This window comes from Mastigoproctus giganteus, chromosome 2 (genome assembly GCF_048544385.1).
Source record: "Mastigoproctus giganteus isolate SK-2022 chromosome 2, ASM4854438v1, whole genome shotgun sequence".
Taxonomy (NCBI): domain Eukaryota; kingdom Metazoa; phylum Arthropoda; class Arachnida; order Uropygi; family Thelyphonidae; genus Mastigoproctus; species Mastigoproctus giganteus.
The window spans coordinates 145,999,263-146,014,428 of NC_143576.1; the positions used below are offsets into that span (position 1 = coordinate 145,999,263).

Consider the following 15,166-nt stretch of genomic DNA (forward strand, 5'->3'; position numbering starts at 1 on the left):
TGTATCCTGTTTATCCTTTCTGTACACATTTGTACTCCCAAAATTCCAATTCTGCATTCCTTATTTGTGACATGTGATATCCCAACAATATCCACCTTTGATGTCTTGACTAGCACTTCAAATTCATCAAATTTATTTACTATGCTCCTGTTCTTACTCTTAATTACTCAACACAGCCCAAGTATTTACTTGTTCCATGATGACTCCCAGCAGTTATTCAAATCCCTGTAACCTTGCTTTCCAGGTTGCTGCTTGTTCCAATAGAAGCAGTGCAAAAATCACTTTCACCTCTGCCTGCAGCTATTGCTAATCTATTAGTCTGTGTATTGGCCCCCCTCTCACAAGCTAACAGCTTTTCCACCCACCGAACACTGCCTCGATAGCATTAGCAAATATTCTTGCACCCTTTCTATTTACGTATATCCCATCCCTGCAGAAGCAGTCTCTCCTGTTAATAAGCACAGAGCACACTGAGAAAAATTCTACCCAATGAGCCTTGCACAATATTTCCAGGGCTGAATTGATCGACAAGGCTCTCATCATGTACTCCCTCCTACCGTGTCTGGACAGAAGTGTAGACAATTTCAAATTTAACCCTAACTTATGACTTTTTACAGCATTGACCTGTACTTGTTAAATAAGTTAAATGTAGATGCAAAATACCTATTCAGCCTATCAGCAATCTGAGCAGACTCATCAACACATGGACCAATGTGATTCAACCCCTTCCTTCTGTTGTTAATACATGTAAAGTATTTCTGCTTTTCCTTGGCTTTCTTTGCCAGAGACTGCTCGTAATCTGCCTTGCCTAATCTCCTTTGTGACCTTTGTGATTGCGGAGTAGTTTACATCTACCACAGGTCCTATATTACCTAATTAATTGATTTGCATCCCATGCATTTTCCTTCTCTGGTGTGTCTCAACAATTCATCTGTCATCCATTTAGGTCTGTCTTGAACAGTATTTCTTATTGGTATGAAAAGCCCAGTAACTTCTATGATTATTTCCCCGAAGGCTTCTCATTTAGAATTTTGTTGGTAACATCATTAGTTGGTTCCACTGCAGAGTTTAAAAACTGTCTGAGAATTCTGTAGTCTCCTTTAAAAAAGCAAAAACCCTTCCCTTTCCCCTCGATGGTAGTTACATTTTTAAGTAAATCCCATATCAATACACTACGATCTCCACCACCTAGTGTTCTTTTATCTTTAGATTCTTAATGTGTCAAGAATCACTGCTGATAACCAGATCCAAAGTGTTGCTCTCTCTTGTTGTCTAACATGCCGCAGGAGAAGTCATCCAAGAAATCCATAAGTCTTGCTAGTGTGTGAGTGGCCAACCCACAAGTTTCAGTCAATATCGGGAAAGTTAAAATCCTCCATTATAAGACATTCTGATTTACTGGTGCACTCTTATTACTCTGTAGAGTTGTTCATTGTACTTATCACAGTAATTTGGTCTATAACGCACTCCTCTCATTATGTTTTCCCAGTGCTTATATCATACCACACTAACTCAAAACATTGCAGTGGCCAACCATGTCAACTGGATACACTGCTTCTTATTTTGCACTTCTTAACTAAGGGCATAATCCCCTCACACTGTCCTGTCTGTACATTGTACTCCCCCACATTCAAATTCTTCATCCCTTATATCAGAGTGACACCATGTCTCTGATACCACAATTCAGCATTTGATGACTTGACCAGCATTTCGAATTCATCAAATTTATTTACTATGCTCCTAGCATTGTTGTACACCTGAACTTATTCTTACTCTTAGTTAAACCTAACACAGCCATTGTATTTACTTGTTCCATGATGACTTCCAGCAGTCCCTGAAATCCCCAGCACCTTGCTTCCGAGCTGCTGCTTGTTCCAATAGAAGCACTGCAAGAATCATTTTCACCTCTGCCTGCAGCTATTGTTAATCTATTATTCTGTGTACCCACAATGCCAGCAATGTTCTGACCCACCTAACAATGCCACAGCAGTATCAGCAAATATTCTTGCACCCTTTCTGTATAAAGTTATCCCATCCCTGTAGAAAGAGTCTTCTGTTAACAAGCACAGACTACGATGAGAAAAATTCTATCCTGTCTTATATGTAGGATGGCTCTGGAATGCCAGTTCAACTCCGCATGGTGATGATGGAGAACTCTGTAAAAGGGTCAAATATTGGGTAATATGTTTTTGCAGTGGTGTTTTGTTTAGGAATTCACCTGGAAAATCTACTTAGTACTTGTCTACACCACAAGGTGATTACAACTAACCACAATTTACAGCAGATATCAGCATGTTATAGTATATTCATAAAAATATACAGCCACTTAAAATTTGAGTTGCATGGTTTCTTGATCATCTTATATTAAATTACTCTAATAGTGCATACGTACTAATACGAATAATATACAGTAGTGATTAGATTGCCATAGTTGTTTAATACAAGCATTTACAAATGTTCACATATTAATTCAAATAGAGAATTTTATTAACTCATAAGCAAAAATTAACTCAAAAGCAAGCTTATACAGCATCAGTCAAAAAAATAAAATAAAATAAACAGCACTTCACATATCACCTGTGTATCCCTTATAATAATTTGTCTAATTCTTCCTTAAATTTATTCCAACTACCAACTTCCACCATCTTGTCCCATGCAGACCCTCAACATTTGTTGAAATTCCTGACATTTTGTTTTCCCAGGATGCTGGGTGTTCCATTAGAAGAATCACTTTCACTTCTGCTTAAGCTGCTGTTAATCTATTAGTCTGTATATTCCCCCAATAGCAGTTTTCTGACCCACCAAACACTGCTTCAATACCATCAGCAAATGTTCTTGCACTCCTCTGTTTAAGTGTATCCTATCCCCATAAAAACAATCTCCCTCATTAACAAGCACAGGTTATGCAGGGAAAAATTCTACCCTATAAGCCTTGTACAGTTTCTCCAAGGCTGAACTGATTGATAAGGCTGTCATCTTACTTCCTACTCCTATCGTGTCTTGGCAGAATTGCAAACACTTTCAAATTTATTGAGCTCATGACTTCTCAACAATGCCCTGTACTTGTTAAGTACATCCTCAGACCTACCATTATTAATACCATTAATAACGATGTGTACGACATCATATTTTGTATCCTTAAAAGACGATAGTTGCTCTACAACTTCTGTCAACTTTTGCCACTAGTAAATATACCCTGATCCTATTCCACCAATCCTTTTAAAAAATATATTTCCTGTTCCTCTGACAACAGCTATTTCCTATGAAACCAGTGCTTTCTGCCAGGGAGTGATTTCATTGTTTTCTGATGCACAAGTGTAGTCACTATGCTGTACTGGGTGGCTGAGTTGGACCAGTATGTTGGACAAGTAATTGAACCAGCATATTTTTGTACCAGTTGTAAAACATACTGCTGCTATGAAAGCATTATGTGAGGGAGGTCAGGGGATGGGCCTGCAACATATAAGCAAAAATCAAAGGCTCAAAAAAAAAAAAAAAAAAAAAAAATTAAGTTCATAAAATTCATATTTTGTTAAAGCTTATTAACTTATTTGTTAAAAATTCACTTGTTTGCTGGTTTTAATTTTTTTTCTCTGTTGTCTTACAGTCATCAATATCATCAGCATACCAATATCTCAGATTAGATTATTCCTTTCTTCAGAGTAATTCGAATAATTTAGCAAGTTGTTGGAAATTAAAATAGTAGAGGCAATCAGAAATCTTATACTTCCTTTATGACAAGTTTATAGTGATAAGTGCCTGACCGTTGTATATGGCTTCTTGCCTAGCACAGTACACTTTATTGCTGTATAAGAAATTTATATGTAGGTTGCAAGACAGATGTGCAGAAGTTTGCCTTCAGCCAGCAGATGGTTAATTGTTGGAATAGGCTTCCACCTGTTGTTATGGAAGTGGATGGGTTGAATAAATTCAAGGAAGAGCCAGACAAATTCCTGGGGGGGGGTATGGATAAGTAAACTGTGTTGTTGTTTTTTTTTTTTTAGCTGATGCTATATAAGCTTGCTTTCTTGCATCATTTTCCATTATTACTACTACTACTATATTTATCCATCTGTCAACACAATCTGGATGATTCAGCATTCCAGGGTCCTGAGCTGGATATCATCATTCTTCTCTTTCTTGGTGATTCCCTTCTACTTCTGACTCTTTCACTCAGAAATTTTTTTTTGCTGGTGCAGAATAAGCCTCATGCTTCCTTGCACCATATGGCTAATAATAATAATAATAATAATAATTGGCATTAGTAGAGGCATATGATGCAATGAAGCAAGCATATACAGCATCACCCAAAAAAAAAAAAAAAAACACACCCTTCCTGTTTCACCCATTCATTCACTTCAAAAGTTTGTTAGTTCAACCTTGAATTTATTTAAGCTGTCAACTTTCACAATGACATGGAAGTTTGTTCCAGCAATCAACCACCTGCTGGCTAAAGGCAAATTTCTCCACATCAATTCTACAACTGTCTTTCCTCAATTTGAATTTATGCCACCTCAGGTATGCAAACTGAGAAAGGAAGAATCCCATCAGCATTGAGCTTGCTCAAACCATTCAAGGCCTTATACACCTCAATCAGATCACCTCACAGGTGCCTTATCTCCAGAAGCTGCAATTTACAGAACTGAAGCCTACCATAGTAACAGAAACCCTCAGTTCCACTCACTAATCCTGTTGCCCTTCTCTATACTCTTTCTAGTAGCTCAACATCTTTCCTAAAATGAGGCCTCCAGACCTGTATGCAGTACTCAAGGTGTAACCTGACCACTGCCTTATACAAGGGGATAATCAAGTCCTTAATCCTGCTAGTAAAATTCCTATATATCACTGACAAGATCCCATGAGCTACTCTTGCAGCCTGATATACTGTCATCAATAGCACTGATAAATACAGAAAACAATAGGCCCAACAAGGACCCCTGGGGAGTTCCATTAATAACATTGGTCCATGAAAAGCAGTGTCCTTTGATTACCACACTGTCTTCTCCCACTCAACCAACCTTTTATCCATTGTAGCAACTTGCCCTTAATGCCATACTGCTCCAACTTGTACAGTAATCTTCCGTGTGCAACAGTATCAAAACCTTTCCTAAAATCCAAGTCTATGATATCAAAATTATTTTCTGAATCCAGTTCCTTTGTGACCACATCAAAGTAACTAATCAAATTAGTTAGACAAGGCTTTCCCTTAACAAACCGATGCTCTGTCTGAACTATAACTGCAGTCTTGTCTAGATGATCCTGCAATGCTTTAACCAGTGACTCCATTATTTTCCCCAGAACAGAAGTTAAACTAGCAGGTCTGTAATTACTCGTGTCACCTTTCGAGCTCCCTTTGTGAATTGGGGATACATTTACACATTTCCAGTCCATTGGGACCTCTCATGTCCAAGGATACCTTCATAATCATGACTAAGGGCCTGTTTACTTCTTTTGCTGCCTCCTTTAATGTAACTGAATAGATCCCATCTGCCCTAGGTGCCTTCCTTATGTTTAACTTCAGCAATTTCTCCTCCACTTTGCAGCGCACTATAACCTTGCTGTTTTTGCACCAGAAAAATCAAATCAAATCCTCCACTTTGCTCCCAGTTATTACAAAATCATTTCACTCCATGTTAAAAATTTGATAAACTTCTGGCCTCCACTTTCCTACAGAATTCCTCGTGTGTGAATGTAGATGCAAAATACTCATTCAGTTTGTCAGCTACCTGAGCAGAATTGAACCATCGATATCAAGTGAACAAATCTGACTGATCCCCTTCCTTCTAGAGCTTACTTAAGTAAAGAAGTCTATTGTTTTTCTTTGCATCCTTTGCCAAAGATTTCTCATAATCTGCCTTTGTTTGCCTAACATCCTTTGCGACTTGATTATAGATTATCTTATATTTACCATAGGTATTTGTGTCTCCTGATAATTTAAATGCACCCCATGCATTTTTCTTCTCTGCCACAAGTTTCATTAGTTCATCTGACATCCGTTTAGGCCTAAACCTTGAACAGTATTTTTTACTTGGTATTAAAAGCCTAGTAGCTTCCAAGATTAATTCTTTGAATGCTTCCCATTTAGAATTTGTTGTTGGTAACATCATCAGTTGGTCCCACTTAGGGCTCACAATACTAGTCAAAATCTCAATACTGGTATTTCGGTATTTTTAATTTACGAAACCGGGATACCGGTATTAATACCAGTGTTCCATAAAAAAAAAAAAAAAAAAAAAAATTTTCGCAATAAAGCAAGGAAAAACAAGTAATTACTTGAATTCACGTTTTAAATCAAACTTTTATTACAATAATAAATATTCTAGAAAAAATTATTAAACATACTGAAAAAAATAAAAATAAATAAGCATCTACACTACCTGCCCGAATGAAGTGAGCTCTTAAGAAACTCAATATTGTAATCATTTAAACTGGATCTAATTTTGGCACATATTTAACGTGGCAGAAAATGTCCTTTTGGATTCTGTGCTGGTTGGTGCTTTGTACTGAGATAGTTGTAGACCAGTTGCAGTTTAAACCCTTCCTCCTTATTTCCTCATCTTCAAAAAATCTTATTTCCTTTTTATAAAAAATAAAAAATATTTCCTTTGACTTTTTATGGCACTACATCCTTATTAATGAAAGAAAGGGACTAACAGTTTAGCTTGGTGAGGAAACCAAATCTAGGTTGTGGGGGAGAGTATTTATTTATTTATTAATTTTTATTTCCCTGGCCACTACTATGATTTTCGTACAGCAACTCCCATGAAGTATTAAGCCCCACAAGCTACCTGACTGCATTAAAAAATTAGAATTTCCAGGGGCTGAGGGATATTCCTCCCCACGAGTATATATCGTATATATATTATATATGAGCTGTCAGTTTCTCAAGAGCAATGACACAAACATAAAACAAAAGTCATTTATCATACAAATCTACTTTCAATACATAACTGGTATTCATTTACATCTAATCTACTCATTTTTCTCATTTAATCTGTTAACACGTGCTATCATTTCCATAAAATTTCTCTCAATTAACAATCTCAACTCTCTCTACAGCTTCAAACACTAAACTAATTCAATCTTAATCACCAATATCAATTCTCTTCACAAGAGCAATCCATAAGTTGCTAACAATTCCATGTAATCTCTCTCTCTTAATTTAGCAATATCAATTTTCTTTACAACTTCAACCAATAAACCAACTCAATACTAAACATTTCCTTATTTCTTGTGTTTCTTCAACTTCAACCTTACTCTAAAATAATCTCCCACTTTATCTAAGTACCATTTCCAAAACAACACTGAGGGTGATGGTAGATGGCTCTCTGTCTTCTAACTTCTCCACTAATGCTGGTGTCCCCCAAGGTTCAGTTCTTTCCCCCATTCTTTTCCTCATGTATAGTAATGACCTTCCATTGACTGGAAATCCTATTCATAGTTTTGCCAATGATAGCACATTGCATTCCACTTTCCATTTTGAAAAACCTTGCCCTGCTCAAGGTGCCTCTGTAGCCAGGTGGGCAGGACCAGTAGTGGGTAGCACACACACTTCTTGATTGGACTGGGGTTCGAACCCGTGACCACCAAATACGGAAAGGTCAGGGAATGACCACCGCATATCCCCGGAGCAATATGGCCTTAGTTGCTAATGCTCCTAAAAACCAAATAACAAACAACAGCCCTGCTCAATCAGCTTCAACTTCTCGAATATCAGCTACCAATTCCTTAAATATCAATCTCCAGGTAATTCTCCAGTGAGGCACAGACAACTTAGTTGATTTCAATCCTTCTAAAACTCAGTCTTGTCTTATATCTCGCAAAAAGGATTCTTCTGCACCTATGCATATCTTTGGTGACACTCCGATTTTTAGGCAAAATGATATATCTCTTTTGGGGATTACCCTGACGTCTAATCTCTCTTGGCACAAGCACATTACAAATATTGCTTCCTCTGCATCTAAAAAACTTGGTTTTCTCTTTTGCTCTCGGCGTTACTTTTCTTTCAAACAGCTGTTCACTCTGTACAAATCAATAATCCACACTACCATGGAATATTGTTCCCACATCTTGGGCGGTGCCCCCCCAAACCTCTCTCATCTCAGGCTTCTAGATTATATTCAGAAGAGGGCAGTTATGTTAATTAATGACTCCTCTCTAACAGAGTCTCTCCACTCACTGTCTCATAGACGTACTGTTTCTGCTGCATGTCTTTTCTATAGATACTTCCATGGGCACTGTTCTTCTGAATTGGCTTCTATAATTCTTGTTCTCTATTTCAACAGCCGAACCCGTGCCACCACCAGCCAACATCCATTTACTGTCCAACTTCAAACTCAGAACCAACTTTTCATCTTCCTCATGTTTTCATTCAAGTACCGTTTTCTGGAACAACCTTCCTTCATATGTATATCCTGAAAATTACAGTCTACAGAAGTTCAAGTCTAATGTCAACAAATATTTTCTTTCATCTTCTCAACCTCCAATCCAAGCATGGTACTAAGTACTATAGGTCGTAATATCTCTCGTGTTTGGGTATTCATAAAAAAAAAGAAGTTACAATCATCCCTTGTACTACTTTTTTATACACAAGCTTATGTGCAAACCACAGAAGGGTTTGCAAGCATTTACGTATCTCCCCCTATCTAATTTAAACCTCACCCAATCACGGTGTTATTCTTTAAACTCACTCTTCTTCCTTTGGTGGGAAAAACAGAATATTTTCCCTACACAACGAAACGCTTTCATCTTTTACCTCAAGATCCTGTTCACAATACCTTTGAACTGCTCCATACAGACACCCTTTCTCAAAATGCACTAAGTGTCGCATCCTCAAGTAGCGGTGTAATAGAGGGATTAAACTAGTGTTCAGAAGCTTTTAATTTTAACCCTTCTGCACCTGCCATATCATTGTTCACCATATTCCTTATTTGCGCTATCAGGCCTACTGCCACTAATGGAAATATTTCTGTAATGATGTTTTCGTTACTTACATACACCATACTTACTAGGAGAAATATACTTCTAAGATTTTGTCTTACAGTTTCATGGATGTTTTCAGGTTTCCATTGCATTTGTAGTGTATAACAATCTCTCCTTTGCAAATTCAGCAGTATTAATGATTTACTGCTATCGATTTTATAACATTTATGTGAATAAATCATGGATAATTATTTTTTAAATTAGTACCGAAAAACCTGTATTTTTGTATCAATACCGGGATTTGAATAATGGAAAAAAATGACCAGGATCCCGGAATTGTAAGCCCTAGTCCCACTGAACAGAATTTAAAAAAATGTCTGAGACCACTGTAGTCATCTTTACAAAAGCAAAAACCCTTCCCTTTAGATCTTTGACTTCTGTGGCACTATGCTATGGCTTAAGACATCACCAGAAAACTGTTGGGTGGCCTGTTTTAATTGAAGGGTACAGTATCCCAAGACATTTTGAAACTAATGCTGAATATAAATACTTATTACATTACCTTTCTGTAACTACCATTTAAAAAAAAAAATTGCAATTCAAATACAGTAAAATTGAATGTAGTACTCCAAATTGTGGTGTGGCCATCCCAGTTGCTCGGCTTAAACCCAAGAGCTTTTATGGGATCATCTAAATCAGCAGCTCCCAAACTACTGAGATCTATGGACCCTTCAAAAATCAAAGTTTGTGGATCCCTATATATATAACAAGGAAACAAAACAAATTAAAATTATAATTTAAAATTAATTGTAAGCACAATAAAAGGCAGGTAGGCATGACTACTGTTCCTAAAAAAGTTATGACAAATATATACTAAGCAGTATTGTTTTAGTAGTAATAAAAATCTAACGGACATACTATGGTTTAAAAATAAAATAAATTTTTTAAATTATATGTTTAAATAAAATAACACTATTATAATGAAATATAACGTTATTGGCCAAGTGTATCTTTACACAGATTGCAAGTTTCGCAGAGAGTGGCAATAAATGGACACTGATTTATGTGGACTAATTTATTAGTGGAGTCCCCATAGTTTGGTGCTGGGTCCATTGTTATTTTGTGTATTTATCAATGAAGGTATATCAAGCTTAATGTCCAAGTCAGCAGATCATACAAAGGTTGGCAAGGTTGTTAATGACACTAAAGAGAGTATGCTACTGCAACAGGATCTAGAAAAGTTAGGCAGATGGGCTGAGAAGTGGAAATTGAAGTTTAACATCGACAAATGCAAAGTACTACATATGGGTAGCAGTAACCCAAGAGAAAAGAATCAACTGTGTGGTACTACACTCAGGGAGGTGAAGAATGAAAAAGACCTGGGGGTAATTGTGCAGTCAGATATGAAGTTCTCTGAGCAGTGTAGATGGGCTTCCAGAGCAGGTCATAGAGTTTTGTCAATGATATACAGTAATACCCCGAAGTTACGTGATAGGTGGGTCCGACGAAAATCGCTTAAGTCGAATTCGCGTAAGTCGGGGTACAACTTTGCATATAAATACATATAAATTTTGTTTAATTGGGACCAAGGACTAACAAAAACACTAGTTTAGAAGAAAAATATTAATAAAATTGCAGTTCTTTATACATATTAATACAAAATATGTATTAAAAAAATAAATGACTTACGTAAAAAAGTTATTTCAATGTCGATGGCTTCATAAAATCTAACAAATTCGTCTGACGACACAGAGATTTCTTTTTTTCACGCAGAATTTCTTCGTAGCTATAACGCGTTCTTCGTTGTAGTCTATGTTTTCTAAAATTTTTAAGCCCTTTTGACCTTCTGTCAAGTTTGCAATTGTCATGTGCTTTTCGCCGTTTCTTCATTTAGGCCTGTAGCTCATACAATATCACATGGTCTTTCATTTCGCTCAAAGCGTTTCACAATTTCATATTTTTTCTCTAACGACAGAGGCGGACTGGCCATAAGCCTTACCGGGGAAACCCCGGTGGGCCTGTGTGATTTTGGCCATAAACCACAGTATGAGGCCACTATAAATTTTCCTGGGTAAGAATTTTTGACCCAGTCTGCCTCTGTTTATCGATAATTGCTTTTCTTTTTGTGCAGTGTCTTCACCAGGATGCTTCCTTCTCACACCTTTTAAGTATTTTACTCATTTTTAGGGAATAAAGCACAATTACAAAACGAGGAGGCACCCTTGATATGCATAAACAAAGCTGCGCGCATGTAGCAAATGAATAAACAACACCGTAAAGGCAGAGATAATACACTATTAACACCTCACTTTTCTAGGGGTTACTACCACAAAACAATAAAAATCCAGTTGCGTTTCTGCTACTGGAATCTGTTATAAACTGGTAGTAAACTCGATCTAATTGCATACTGATAGCTGGAATTGTGTTGGTTTTTACGTTATTATGGTGAAATGTGTTTCCCCTAAAACAAATACATTTTCAGAATATTCTCTTCATTCCTATCGTGTTGCGTTCGGTTGGGGTGATTCTGCGTTCGACTGCCATTTCTTGTAAACAGAAAGGCGAATCGTGCATAAGCCAATTTGGTTCGTGTTATATTATAAGATATCGTTACCGTATTTATAAATAGTGTATCATCGAATTCATGTAGTGTAAACACGTGTTATATGAGGACTGACTGTATACGGCTCGACCGACGCGATCCATTTCTCTCGTGAAAACGATGTAATTTCCGACAAACATTGAGCACGAAATTCGAATGCACACATATAAATATGGCAGTTGGAATACAAATTCTTGTATATGTGTACAGCTCGTGCGCAGTAAAGTTGAATTTTGTTCATCTTTCGCTCTCACTCTCTGCCGTCGCACCGTATATCAATAACATATGAAAAACGACCTTGAAGATAGTGGGCGGCAGTGTTGCCAAACGAAAAAATCAAGAACCGTGTAACTCCGAGTTCGCGTAAGTCGGGGTATTACTGTATAGGAATTTTTCTAGCAGAGACAAGGCGATTATCCCTTTGTATAAGGCAATGGTCAGGCCACACCTTGAGTATTGTGTACAGGTCTCGAGGCCTCAATTTAGGAAGGATGCAGACTTGCTAGAACGAGTACAGAAAAGGGCAACAAGATTGGTGAGAAGAACAAAGGGGTGTGCTTATGAAGCAAGGCTTAAGTTATGCAAGTTGCAGCATCTGGAGACTAGGCACCTGCAAGGTGATCTGATTGAGGTGTATTAGGCCTTGAATGGTTTGAGCAAGCTCAATGCTGAGAGGACACAAATTCAAATTAAGGAAAGACAGTTGTATAACAGATGTGCGAAAGTTTGCCTTTAGCCAGCGGATAGTTGATTGCTGGAACAGACTTCCATCTGTTGTTGTGGAAGTTGACAGCTTAAATAAATTTAATTCTGAACTAGACAAACATTTGGAGTGACTAAATGGTTGAAATGGGAAGTTTTTTTTTTTTTTTTTTTGGCTGATGCTGTATAAGCTTGCTTTCTTGCATCATATGCCTCAGATAATGCTAATAGCAGATTACCTCAATACTACACAGAAGCAGGTTTCGTGAAAGACCCCAAAATTTGAACAATATCTAAAGAATTTTAAATGACACAGAGTAACAAATAACAATAATTTTGACATTTTTTTAAATTTACTTTCGAAACTGTTCAAATCTGCAGAGAGATACTTAGTTTTTTGTTTAAATTTTATCAATTAGTTATGGGGAGTAATAAAAGTATTAGGAAGTACTTAAAAGGGTGCATTAAATAATGCACAGTGCCAAAGGTTTGCTTCGGTCTGCAAGTCACAGAACAACTCTAAGTTGTTTTCTATTAGCTGACCGCATCAATGATTCATACATGCATAAGTGTAAACGCACACTAGTGGCAGGAATTGGACATGCTGTATACATATGAATCATATCGAAAATAGGTAATGTTCTATAACGAAACTCCTTGCGATTCTATCAGCATATTTTTAGGAAAATAAACACATATTACTTGATACCTTCTGAATGTTTCGTTGACCCTCTGGAACTGGTCTATGGACCCCCAGTTTGGGAAATGCTGATCTAGATCATCAAGTCTGTGAAGTCTGTTCACCTTTGCAAAATTTATAGGGAACCTTCCAGATCACTTGGAATAATGTCAGTCAAGACACTATTACAAAATTAATCACCAGAATCTCACATTCGTGTAAGGCAGTGATAAAATATTGTGGAGGATATTTTGATGAAAAATCAGTATAGTTGTTAATTAATATTAATCATTTCAGTATATATTTTTGCTCTAAATTTTTCAATGCTTAATAAAAAAATCTTAAAATACTTTGCAGTGAATTGTTTTTTTATATTGAACCTTACACTGCCATAGCTAATTTCAAAAAAATTAATGAAAACTGTTGTCATATGCTGTGGTTCCTAACTTTTAGGCTGGAGTGTATGTATCATGACACTTTTGTACCATGTAGACTGGGAAAAAAAACAAAAAAGGTTTTTGTTGATACTTATATCATTTACAAGCACAATACTGATACAAAATTGTTACCAGGTAACATTTCTGGATTCTTTTTGAATCCTATTATCATACTTAATTGGGGCTAAGTAAGAAGATGTTACTTACAGGACCCTACTGGTTAATATTCAAAATATTCAGACAGGATTCACAAAGAATCCTGAAATTCAACAGATAACAATTTAATTATGTGGTGAAGTTTTATATCAGTGTCATTATTGTGCTTGTAAATAAACAATAAATTGTTAAAATACCAATAAAAAAAAAAAAATTCTAATTTAAACATCAACAAATAAAAGGAACAAAAATAATGAACAAGTTTCTGATATTATTTTAATGTAAACTCCTGATATAGAAACTACATGATGATAAAGTCCACATATTTATATTTAAAAACACTGTATACAAAACAACTAAACATGATGAAATGACTGACTTGTGATGGGCATACATTAGGATTAACAGCAATAAGTATGAAAGGGGAAAATCACAAACAGGAAAGGAGTTGTAATACATACAGTGAAATATGGAAAGGATTACAAATTATTTCCAAATTACAACTAGTTTCAGGTTGTTTATGGCAAACATGGAGCTTGAATATCCTGTGTAACTCCTAGACTGCAAGAGGCCATTTTCAATGTTTGCTGCAAAAATAAAAAATTCAATTTAGAAATAAACAATCTAAACACACATATAACACTAGTATTTTAAATTGTAAGGCTATACTAATCATTTTCTTATTTTGTGTTGTATTACATTCATCAATTAACTATGCACAGGATTGAGATTTCTACATTGAGTGAAAAAATGCTGGTTTTTTTTACTCAGTTTGTTTAATTAAAAGTACAAGACACCCCAGATGTTTTTTTGCACCTTTAATTCAAAAATATTTTTGAATTAAAGAAAAATATCTGAGTTGCCACTCATAAGAACATTTCAAAGTTTGTAAGGACAGGACAGTAATAAAATATTTTCACTTACATTAACAATTGAACAAAAGCAATTAAAAGTTGTCTTGATTTCTGTCGGAGATGCCATAGTACTTGTCTAATACCCAGTATAACTTAAAAGTAATTTTAACCTAACATAACCAGTGTATATTTATGTTAAATAAATATACATTAGTTAGGTTAGATCAGATTTACTTTCAACTTACGAATGCTTTATTGGTAACCAGTGATATAAGAAAGTGATATAAAGCAGTTACTACACCATGCAAGCATATCGGTTTGCTACTGTAAATAGCAAGCTCTGCACTCCAGCTAAATGTATCTGGATCACCATATGCAGTAACTTTGATTATTATACACAGCATGGTGTCAAACAGTAAAAGTTTGCTTTAAGTGGCCCTCTCCATCCTCCCTTAAGTGGCAGATTTCTATCTAAAAAGAATTACCTAAATCCCTCGTATGAAACCCTCTATTAAGCAACAATATAACAGACAGTAAGCACTGTATTCAGTCGCTGAAGAGATAATAACACTTGTATTAAGGAAGCATTTTGTTGTCAGCAAATTCGTTTCTGTTCATTTTTGGAAATATTTGTTTCTTAAAAATCTGGTTTAAAAAAGGCAAATCAACTAGCTATATTTTCATCAGTATACTAAATAGATTACAATGTATTCTTTTTTTTTAATCATCGGTAAATAATGATATCATAACACATAATATAAACAGCAATACAATATGCAATAAAAATATATAGCAAAGATACTGGCATTTCCAA

General features: G+C 35.9%; 1 protein-coding gene across 1 annotated transcript in view; it reads right to left on the reverse strand.

Moving 5' to 3' along the window:
* Positions 1-13,749: 13,749 nt before the first annotated feature.
* Positions 13,750-15,166, reverse strand: part of pzg (putzig) — a 43,110-nt gene continuing 41,693 nt past the window's right edge. Inside the window, exon 2 of the mRNA XM_090368707.1 lies at positions 13,750-14,085. The gene's annotated coding sequence lies outside the window, so the exon portion shown is untranslated. The remainder of the gene's footprint in view (positions 14,086-15,166) is intronic.